Consider the following 11,282-nt stretch of genomic DNA (forward strand, 5'->3'; position numbering starts at 1 on the left):
AATTTGAGTTTACATGAATTTATATTTGGAAAAGTTGCAATTTCTTTCTTACATCCATGGAACTATTCACATAACTTTTCAAACCCTACAAATATAATCTATCATTTTGTGTTGACATACATGCAATATGTAATCTACAAATTTCTTATATATGCTAAATATTTCATTTAAATCATCAATTAAATAGCATGATTTGAAGAGTTTTAAGAGTTACAAATCATAATATTTCAATTAATAATAAATTAGTTTGTATAAGTTGAATAGTCTTGGGAGTTTCAAATGCATGAGGTTCAAGGAAAATGCATGAGGTTCAAGGAAGAATGGTTTTGGAGTTTCAAATGCATGAGGTTCAAGGAAAAATGCTAGCTTTATAAGATATATAGATATAGATAGATAGATAGATATAAATGTTCAATAAATCAAAGACCACTCAAATATGACGTGTAGACGTATGTGAGTTTTAGAATAGCATGTGCCATGTATTATTGAAGAAGAGGATGTGCATACCTTGTAGGTCCGCATTCCTCTAAAAAACAATCTATGGAGAAAAAGCTTGTCTGTTGTAGATAAAAGAGGTCATGAAGACCTTTTAGAAAAAAAAAACAAACATCACCTTAATAAATTTTTGTTTTTCAAACTTGATCCTAGCACCGAATTACCAGGACCATTCCTGATTAAGGGTTGGTCCCAAAATGGTATTTATGAGCTCGATTTTGGTAGTAAGGGTTGTCTCAAAAGAAATTTTGCTACCAACCGGTTCTGTCTAGTTCTATATCCTTCCAAGATGACAGTCATCCCTAATTCATAGCCACCTTTGTGGTGTTTGAGGATGGATTATGTCATGAGCAACTACTTTTTTTCAACGTACAACTGATGATTTTAACTCATTTATTTATGATGCTAATCTCCATGAAATCCCCTTGGGTGTTTTTCTTTTACGAGAATTAGATTTAATAGTGATAAGTTGAGCAAACTTGACAAATATTTAGTTTCTAAGGAGGTGGTTCTTTATTCTCTTAATACTACATCCACTGTTCTCGATAAGGTGGTCTTTGATCATCGTTTGATTTTGTTAAAAGATATGGTCACAGATTATGGGCCTCTTTCTTTTAAGTTGTTTAGTTCACGGATGGAAGAGGGTGACCTTTGACCAAACTATGAAGCATCATTTGGGTGGCAATTCCTAGGAGAGTAAAGGTTGTAGTAGTATTTGAATAGGGTTTTGAAGTTTTAGTTAAAAAGGGTGAAAAGTAGTAAATATAGGGCGAAATGACTTATTAGTGTGATTGAAGGTCTATTGATGATGATGGTGTGAATCAACAATTAATGAATAACTGGTTGGAAGTTAAATGAAAGTTGTGTGATTTGAAAAAAAACATTGATGTATCTCAAAAGATGAAGATAAAATAGAGTACAGAGGGTGATAAAAACTCAAAGTATTATCATAAAATTCTTAATATGAAGAGGCATCAGTTTGCTATTAAAGGGGTCTAATTTGAAGACGAATGGGTTACGGGTGACAATTACCGAGTTAAAGGTGTTTTATGATCATTTCAGAAAAAAAAATAGAAATATTAGGTTTTTCAAGTCTATTTCGACTGATCAACCTGAATTTTTGAGAAGTATGGTCATCATTGAAGAGGTCAAGAATGCGATTTGGACTTGTGGAAGCAACAATGTAACATCCATAAAAATTAATAAAATTTAAACTTTTCAAAACAACCCTTTTTCTAATGAAGTGTTCACAAGAAAAACATTGTTTCCAAAACATTCACATTATCAGAGTTTCCCAGAAATCATAAGTCCAAAACGCGAGGATGTGTATGATCACGCCTTCACCTTGACACGATCCACTGAAGTACCTGAAACCATAAAACAAAACTGTAAGCACGGAGCTTAGTGAGTTCCCCCAAAGTATCAACACACAAATAGATAACATATACCAATGTAACGCCCGTGTTTCTAGGATAGGCTTTAATATTGACATAATGGTCTAGGTTAACCTTTGTAACTCATTTAGAAGAAATGAAAAGGAATTATGTGAATATTATGTGAATTATCTGTTTTATGCTTAATTATTATGGTTTAATTAATTAAGAATAAAAATGAGCGTCAAAAATTAAATTTTAGATAAAGCCGATATCTATTAAGAAACTTGTAGTGGGCGTGACAAGGATTACGGATATATAAAGAATACCGAAATCCGAGTTATAACGAAGAAGTTATGACCTGTCGAAGTTTCACGATAAACCGGCACGGTGCCGAATGTCGTAAAAAGTGAGTTTTTGATAAACTACTTTTTAGCCTCAGTGATCTAAACGAAACTCGTAGTGTTCGTTAAACCGAGAGTAGGTATAAAAAGAACACCCAAATCTGACTTCGTATGGCGAAGTTATGATTTTTCGAAGTTTCAGCTTAGCAGTAGACAGCTAAAAAACTCGAATTTTAGATCGAGTGATTTTTAGCCGACACGAACTAAATGAGAATCGAAGGTCTCGTAAATAGTAGCACAACGGTAAAAAGTCTGACGAAAACGGACGTCGGATGAAGAAGTTATGAATTTTTAACGGATTTCCTGTCCCGGTCTGTTAAAAATAATAATATAAAAATTAAAGTCAAAATTAGCCGACAACGTCTAAACGGAAGTTGTAGAGCGTAATTTTACCTACGCGTGCATATAAAGAACGTCAAAAACGGAGCTCGTATGCGAAAGTTATGGATTTTAGAAGTTTTTGCACAAAAACCGAGAAAATTCGCATAGTCACGAGTTGCCACGTCACCCTCGCCTCGCATGTGCCACGTGTCCGAAATGGTGAGTCATGCGAAGCCACGTGTCGGATTCTGATTTGACCGAAGGGAGGCCCAATCCGAACCTCGCACGCCACGACTCCGAGCCTCGCACATGGACTGCGAGTCCGCGGTCCAATCAGCAACCGCCACCGAGGCCCTCGCACGTGCTGCCACCTGCGCACCCTCGCCTGCGGACCCCACTACCAGAACCGACTTCGGACCTAAGCTTCGGACCAATCACAAGAAGCCAGCAAGCCCTCGCAGGTGCGAGCCTCGTGCGAGCCATCCCCTGCGAGCTCCGGATCAGCGACGCGTGGCCTCTTCTCAGCGGTTGGATCAGGAGCTTCGGCCCCTATAAATAGGGGGGTGCGAGACCTCCCGGGGGTATTTTGAAAACTTGTCATTTTTAGCCCCTTTCTCCATATTTCTTTCATATTATCATCCCCCGAAGCCCCGGTATCAATTATAAGCCCCGGAATACGCCACGAAGTGCCCGTGAAGCCCGAAAAATTTATCTTTTCGGTTTCGAAGCCCGACCCTTGCAGAGCCCGGTTTCTCAATAAAACTCCCGGTTTTATTAGAAACGATCGTTTTAGGAAACGAATTGCTGCCCGATGTTCATTAAATCAGGTGAGTGTATAATCACTTTCACCTTACACATAGATATGAAGTATTTACCTTAAAATACGTGCTATGTGTATATATATTAATTGTTTATTTGAGGTGACTGTTGAATTGATGTTTTATACAAGTTTTAAACTGTATATATATTTTTATCTACAAATATGTTGGGTAAAGCATGGGTAGATGAATTAGATGATGTGTGATGAAATAAAAGTGATGAGAGGTATCGATGTTTAAGATGATCTAGTCATCTAGCAGAGTATAGACAACGGCCACAGACTATTTTAGATAGTCCAGTGGAACGTTAGTAGACTTGTAATCGGTACGTATGTTTGAACTATATGTTCATAAAGTGTTCTTGAACTATATGTTCATTAGGTGTTTTTGAACTATGTGTTCATCCATTAGTTCTTCCTTTTGACACTATTACGTGTCGGGGTACGGGAGCGTACGGGAGTACTTTATCAGTATTTTCCCTATACTTTTATTTGGAAGAGCTTTGGAGTCTTCGTTCTTTTATGAAGTGATCGGACTAGCTTCATGAGTTAGTGATATAGATCATGAGTTAAATAGTGAGTGTGTGATGAAAGGTGAGTTGGATAGATGAGATGATCAGTGATATAGATCATGAGTTGAGAGTGAGTGGTGAAATATGGAAAAAGCTTTTACCCAAATGTTGGCGTGAGTGGTGCAATATGAGAAAAGCCCTTACCCAACGTTGACCCCCGTCATTCAGCAGAGTAGGATGACAACCATGGACTGTTCTAGACGGTCTGCGGAACACTAGCAGGCTCGCAACCTGTAGGTGTTAATGGACTTAAGTGTTCATTCGCTGTACTCTATTCCCCTTCGTGAGGAGTGAAATATGAGAAAAGCCCTTACCCAAACGTTGACCCCCGTCGTTCAGCAGAGTATGGATGACAACCATGGACTGTTTTAGACGGTCTGTGTAACACTAGCAGGCTCGTAACCTGTAGGTGTTAATGGACTTGAGTGTTCATTCGCTGTACTCTATTCCCCTCATGAGTGCCCTTAGCGCATGTAAGGCTGGGGAAACCCCTTAAGTATGTTCATCAGCTGTATGGAAAACCCATTAACATGTATTGCAAGGGGGGGGGGGGGGGAACTCCCGTGGGAAATACCGTCGATGAATAAGAGCTATGGACTAGCACATGGCAACGATGTGACTTCGTGCCTATTTCACATAAATTGCTGAAGGAAAGCAATGTTGTCACCTTGTTGGTTGTTTTATGTTAGGATGTCTTGTTTGACATAACTTGCTGAGGGAAAGCAATGTTGTCACCCCGATGTTTGTTTTATTTGACATAACTTGCTGAGGAACCCCCAAAGCAATGTTGTCACCCCTAGTGATAATCCTTAGGCTAGGTCCCTTATGATAGTTGTTTTAGGGACGTAAAGTGAGGATCAAGGGAATGGGTAATTAGGGTTATTTTTGTTGATGGAATTAATAAATTTATTGTTGATTGAGAACTTAATAAGTTTATTATTTATTGTGGGTTGAAAACCCTATATGCTCACCAGGCTCCCAAGCCTAACCCACTCAGTTTATTTGTATCACAGGTATCGATACGAAGTTGCTTTACACTGAGAGATTAAAAGAGAAGTAGATCACTAGTGTAAATGAATGTAAGTTTTGTTTATGCTTATGTTTTTGTATTGACAATGACATCCCAATGGTTTAAGTGAATAAAATACATTTCTTCGGAAATGATTTGATAACATATTTATTATGTTTTTCTGGGAACAAATTCCGCAACACTTTTAATCAAATGATTACTCTGAAATTATTTCAAAAGCATAAATTAAACCGGTTTTTTCTGGCCGAGAAATTAGAGGATGTCACATTTGGTATCAGAGCATTAGTTTAAGCGAACTAAGAAATTATAGGATTTCTAGACTTAAACTTAGAATGCTAAGTGATGATTGTGAGATGAGTGTCTGCTATATTTTAGACACGAGCACAAGTTTATTTTAGGAAAGATGCCTAAAATGTTTTATGTGTTAAATATTTTATGTTATAGCTATAAGGATGCCTTATATGCTATTATTTGTTCAGATCTATGGTCTGTTGCCGACCGGATCTGGAAACCTTATGTGTGTAGGATTCTAAGCGTATGATTACGAGATTAGAACTAACATGTAAACGTTTCAAAGTGATAAGGAGATTTATACGTTTATCGTAAATAAAGCTTTCCTATCTTAAATTCTCGCCCGGTACACCGAACGTCTGCTTGGGTGTACAAAACGTTATGGTGAAGACTCGTAGAGAATTGAGTAGATGGAGGAAATGAAAAGCTTATGATAGTGAATGATACCTATCAGAAGATATCGTAAGAGTGGTATCTTGTCTTAGAATATGTTTGATAAAATAATGAAACGTTTAGAGGAGTATGGTACGTCTGAAGTACACCTTCGATTGGCAGGATGATGGAACGATTGGTGTAATTCCTGAAGTTGTCCCATCATTTGGAATTTCCATCACCAACCAAGTTGAAGTAGAATTGATGACCGAAGATACGCATGGAAGAAGTCCTAGTAGAGTCTAGGAAAATTCTATGATTAATTGGACACATTCATATGTGTTAAATTGTTTTGTTATTTTAGGACTTGGGGACTGCGAGACAGTACTTGGGACGAGTATGAGTAGGTGTGAATAGTAGTAGAGATCTATACTACTGGAAGCACAGGATTCACACTTGGATCAGGGAATGTCACAAGGTTACCAAGGAACTCGTAATTGATTCCGTCTTATTCTAGTCTGTCATTACCATCGTTTCGGTAATGACTAAGAAGATGATTGTTATTCCGACCCTAGTGGTCATATCGAATTGAGTCCGACTACGATGAGTTTGTTATGTGGTTCAGAGAACCAAGTTCGATGTAGCAGTTGACTTAAGCCGAATTGAAGTAAAGGCTGATCAAAGCGATCAATAGAAGTATCGCGTTCGTTGTTAAAGAAGTTGGGTTAGTTTGTGTTCAGACCCAAAGGGATAAAGTGATAGCGTATGCATTGAGGCAATTGAAGGAGCATGAAAAGAACTACCCCACTCATGATCTGGAGTTGGCAGTGGTAGTATTCGCCTTAAAGATAGGGAGGCACTATCTTTATGGTACTAAATGCAAACTTTTCACTGATTATAAGAGTCTTCGATATCTCTTTAATCAGAAGGAATTGAACATGAGGCAACGGCGCTGGCTAGAGTTACTCAAGGACTACGACTGTGAGATACTTTACCACCCTGGTAAAGCAAATGTTGTTGCTGATGCTCTCAGTCGGAAGGTAAATCTTGAAAAGAAAAGGCCAAGAGCGTTGAGAATTGAAGTTGTCTTGACAATTGTGGAAAGTATAAAGAAAGCTCAAGAGGAAGCTTTAGAGAAAAATGACCGAAAGGAAGAACGTTTGGGATAAAACGTTGGTGTTTGATACAAACGGTCAAGGATTGAAGGTATTCAAAGATAGGATTTGGGTACCTAAGACGGGAGGAGTAAGAGGTCTTCTGATGGAAGAAGCTCACAAAACCATGTACTCGATTCATCCCGGCAGTACGAAAATGTATAGGGACCTAAAACCTTATTACTGGTGGCCGACGATGAAGCTCGATGTTGCTAAGTATGTGGCTGAGTGTGTAACTTGTGCTAGGGTTAAGGCACAACATCAGAAACCGTATGGGAGTTTAGAACCTTTACCAGTACCCATGGGTAAATGGGAGGACATTACCATGGATTTTGTGACTAAACTGCTCATAACAAGGAACAGTCACGACATGATTTGGGTGGTCGTTGATCGCTTCACTAAGAGTGCGCATTTCATAGCCGCTAACGAGAAATGGTCTATGGATAAACTTGCGAATTCTTATGTGAAGGAAATTGTGAGGCTACACGGTGTTCCGTTAACGATTGTATCCGATCGTGACAGCCGTTTTACCTCAAGGTTTTGGAGGAGTCTACAAGAGGAATTGGGTACCAAGTTGTGTTTGAGTACAGCTTACCATCCACAAACCGATGGTCAGAGCGAACGAACGATTCAAACATTGGAGGATATGCTGAGAGCATGTACACTGGAATTCCAAGGTAACTGGGGTAAACACTTACCTCTAGTAGAATTTTCCTATAATGATAGTTTCCACTCGAACATCTAGATGGCACCTTATCACGCTTTGTATGGGGAAAAGTGTCGAATGCCGTCATGTTGGCTGGAAGCTGAGGAAAAGCAGTTTATGGGACTTGAAATAGTCCATCAGACTGCTGAAAAGTTGAAAGTGATTAGGGAAAGGAGGTTAGCTGCTCAAAAGAGCTATGCTGACAAGAAAAGACAATCGATATCATTCGAAGTTGGAGATTCGGTTTTACTTAAAGTCTCGCCGTGGAAGGGACTTATAAGATTTGGTAGAAGGAGAAAATTGAGTCCAAGATTTATTGGACCATTTAAAGTTCTTCGGAGGATCGGGAATCAAGCTTACAAGCTAGAATTACCGGAAGAGCTGGAGGGTATTCGTAATACCTTTTATGTGTGTTATTTGAGAAAATTTACGGGAGATGTGCCCGACATAATTCCCATTTCTAAATTAAGGTTGGATGAAAACAAGAGGTTGATTAAAGAACTTGAGGCAATCGTTGACCGTAAGACTAGGAAGTTGTGACGTAAAATTGTCGAATTAGTGCTTATGTGTTAGAAACATACGAATGGGCCAAATCTCACCTGGGAAACGGAGAGTGACATGAGGAGTCGCTACCCGTATTTGTTTGCTGATGTGTGATTCCGGGGACGGAATCACTCTAAGAGGGAGAGAGTTGTAACGCCCGTGTTTCTAGGATAGGCATTAATATTGACATAATGGTCTACGTTAACCTTTGTAACTCATTTAGAAGAAATGAAAATGAATTATGTGAATATTATGTGAATTATGTGTTTTATGCTTAATTATTAGGGTTTAATTAATTAAGAATAAAAATGAGCGTCAAAAATTAAATTTTAGATAAAGCCGATATCTATTAAGAAACTTGTAGTGGGCGTGACAAGGATTACGGATATATAAAGAATGCCGAAATCCGAGTTATAACGAAGAAGTTATGACCTGTCGAAGTTTCACGATAAACCGGCATGGTGCCGAATGTCATAAAAAGTGAGTTTTTGATAAACTACTTTTTAGCCTCAGTGATCTAAACGAAACTCGTAGTGTTCGTTAAACTGAGAGTAGGTATAAAAAGAACACCCAAATCTGACTTCGTATGGCGAAGTTATGATTTTTCGAAGTTTCAGCTTAGCAGTAGACAGCTAAAAAACTCGAATTTTAGATCGAGTGATTTTTAGCCGACACGACCTAAATGAGAATCGAAGGTCTCGTAAATAGTAGCACAACGGTAAAAAGTCTGACGAAAACGGACGTCGGATGAAGAAGTTATGAATTTTTAACGGATTTCCTGTCCCGGTCTGTTAAAAATAATAATATAAAAATTAAAGTCAAAATTAGCCGACAACATCTAAACGGAAGTTGTAGAGCGTAATTTTACCTACGCGTGCATATAAAGAACGTCAAAAACGGAGCTCGTATGCGAAAGTTATGGATTTTAGAAGTTTTTGCAGAAAAACCAAGAAAATTCGCATAGTCACGAGTTGCCACGTCACCCTCGCCTCGCATGTGCCACGTGTCCGAAATGGTGAGTCATGCGAAGCCACGTGTCGGATTCTGATTTGACCGAAGGGAGGCCCAATCCGAACCTCGCACGCCACGACTCCGAGCCTCGCACATGGACTGCGAGTCCGCGGTCCAATCAGCAACCGCTACCGAGGCCCTCGCACGTGCTGCCACCTGCGCACCCTCGCCTGCGGACCCCACCACCAGAACCGACTTCGGACCTAAGCTTCGGACCAATCACAAGAAGCCAGCAAGCCCTCGCAGGTGCGAGCCTCGTGCGAGCCATCCCCTGCGAGCTCCGGATCAGCGACGCGTGGCCTCTTCTCAGCGGTTGGATCAGGAGCTTCGGCCCCTATAAATAGGGGGGTGCGAGACCTCCCGGGGGTATTTTGAAAACTTGTCATTTTTAGCCCCTTTCTCCATATTTCTTTCATATTATCATCCCCCGAAGCCCCGGTATCAATTATAAGCCCCGGAATACGCCACGAAGTGCCCGTGAAGCCCGAAAAATTTATCTTTTCGGTTTCGAAGCCCGACCCTTGCAGAGCCCGGTTTCTCAATAAAACTCCCGGTTTTATTAGAAACGATCGTTTTAGGAAACGAATTGCTGCCCGATGTTCATTAAATCAGGTGAGTGTATAATCACTTTCACCTTACACATAGATATGAAGTATTTACCTTAAAATACGTGCTATGTGTAAATATATTAATTGTTTATTTGAGGTGACTGTTGAATTGATGTTTTATACAAGTTTTAAACTGTATATATATTTTTATCTACAAATATGTTGGGTAAAACATGGGTAGATGAATTAGATGATGTGTGATGAAATGAAAGTGATGAGAGGTATCGATGTTTAAGATGATCTAGTCATCTAGCAGAGTATAGACAACGGCCACAGACTATTTTAGATAGTCCAGTGGAACGTTAGTAGACTTGTAATCGGTACGTATGTTTGAACTATATGTTCATAAAGTGTTCTTGAACTATATGTTCATTAGGTGTTTTTGAACTATGTGTTCATCCATTAGTTCTTCCTTTTGACACTATTACGTGTCGGGGTACGGGAGCGTACGGGAGTACTTTATCAGTATTTTCCCTATACTTTTATTTGGAAGAGCTTTGGAGTCTTCGTTCTTTTATGAAGTGATCGGACTAGCTTCATGAGTTAGTGATATAGATCATGAGTTAAATAGTGGGTGTGTGATGAAAGGTGAGTTGGATAGATGAGATGATCAGTGATATAGATCATGAGTTGAGAGTGAGTGGTGAAATATGGGAAAAGCTTTTACCCAAATGTTGGCGTGAGTGGTGCAATATGAGAAAAGCCCTTACCCAACGTTGACCCCTGTCATTCAGCAGAGTAGGATGACAACCATGGACTGTTCTAGACGGTCTGCGGAACACTAGCAGGCTCGCAACCTGTAGGTGTTAATGGACTTAAGTGTTCATTCGCTGTACTCTATTCCCCTTCGTGAGGAGTGAAATATGAGAAAAGCCCTTACCCAAACGTTGACCCCCGTCGTTCAGCAGAGTATGGATGACAACCATGGACTGTTTTAGACGGTCTGTGGAACACTAGCAGGCTCGTAACCTGTAGGTGTTAATGGACTTGAGTGTTCATTCGTTGTACTCTATTCCCCTCATGAGTGCCCTTAGCGCATGTAAGGCTGGGGAAACCCCTTAAGTATGTTCATCAGTTGTATGGAAAACCCATTGACATGTATTGCAAGGGGGGGGGGGGGGAACTCCCGTGGGAAATACCGTCGATGAATAAGAGCTATGGACTAGCACATGGCAACGATGTGACTTCGTGCCTATTTCACATAAATTGCTGAAGGAAAGCAATGTTGCCACCTTGTTGGTTGTTTTATGTTAGGATGTCTTGTTTGACATAACTTGCTGAGGAAAAGCAATGTTGTCACCCCGATGTTTGTTTTATTTGACATAACTTGCTGAGGAACCCCCAAAGCAATGTTGTCACCCCTAGTGATAATCCTTAGGCTAGGTCCCTTATGATAGTTGTTTTAGGGATGTAAAGTGTGGATCAAGGGAATGGGTAATTAGGGTTATTTTTGTTGATGGAATTAATAAATTTATTGTTGATTGAGAACTTAATAAGTTTATTATTTATTGTGGGTTGAAAACCCTATATGCTCACCAGGCTCCCAAGCCTAACCCACTCAGTTTATTTGTATCACAGGTATCGA

Source organism: Lactuca virosa, chromosome 9 (assembly GCF_052849685.1).
Source record: "Lactuca virosa cultivar CGN04683 chromosome 9, Lactuca_virosa_CGN04683_v6, whole genome shotgun sequence".
Classification (NCBI taxonomy): Eukaryota; Viridiplantae; Streptophyta; class Magnoliopsida; order Asterales; family Asteraceae; genus Lactuca; species Lactuca virosa.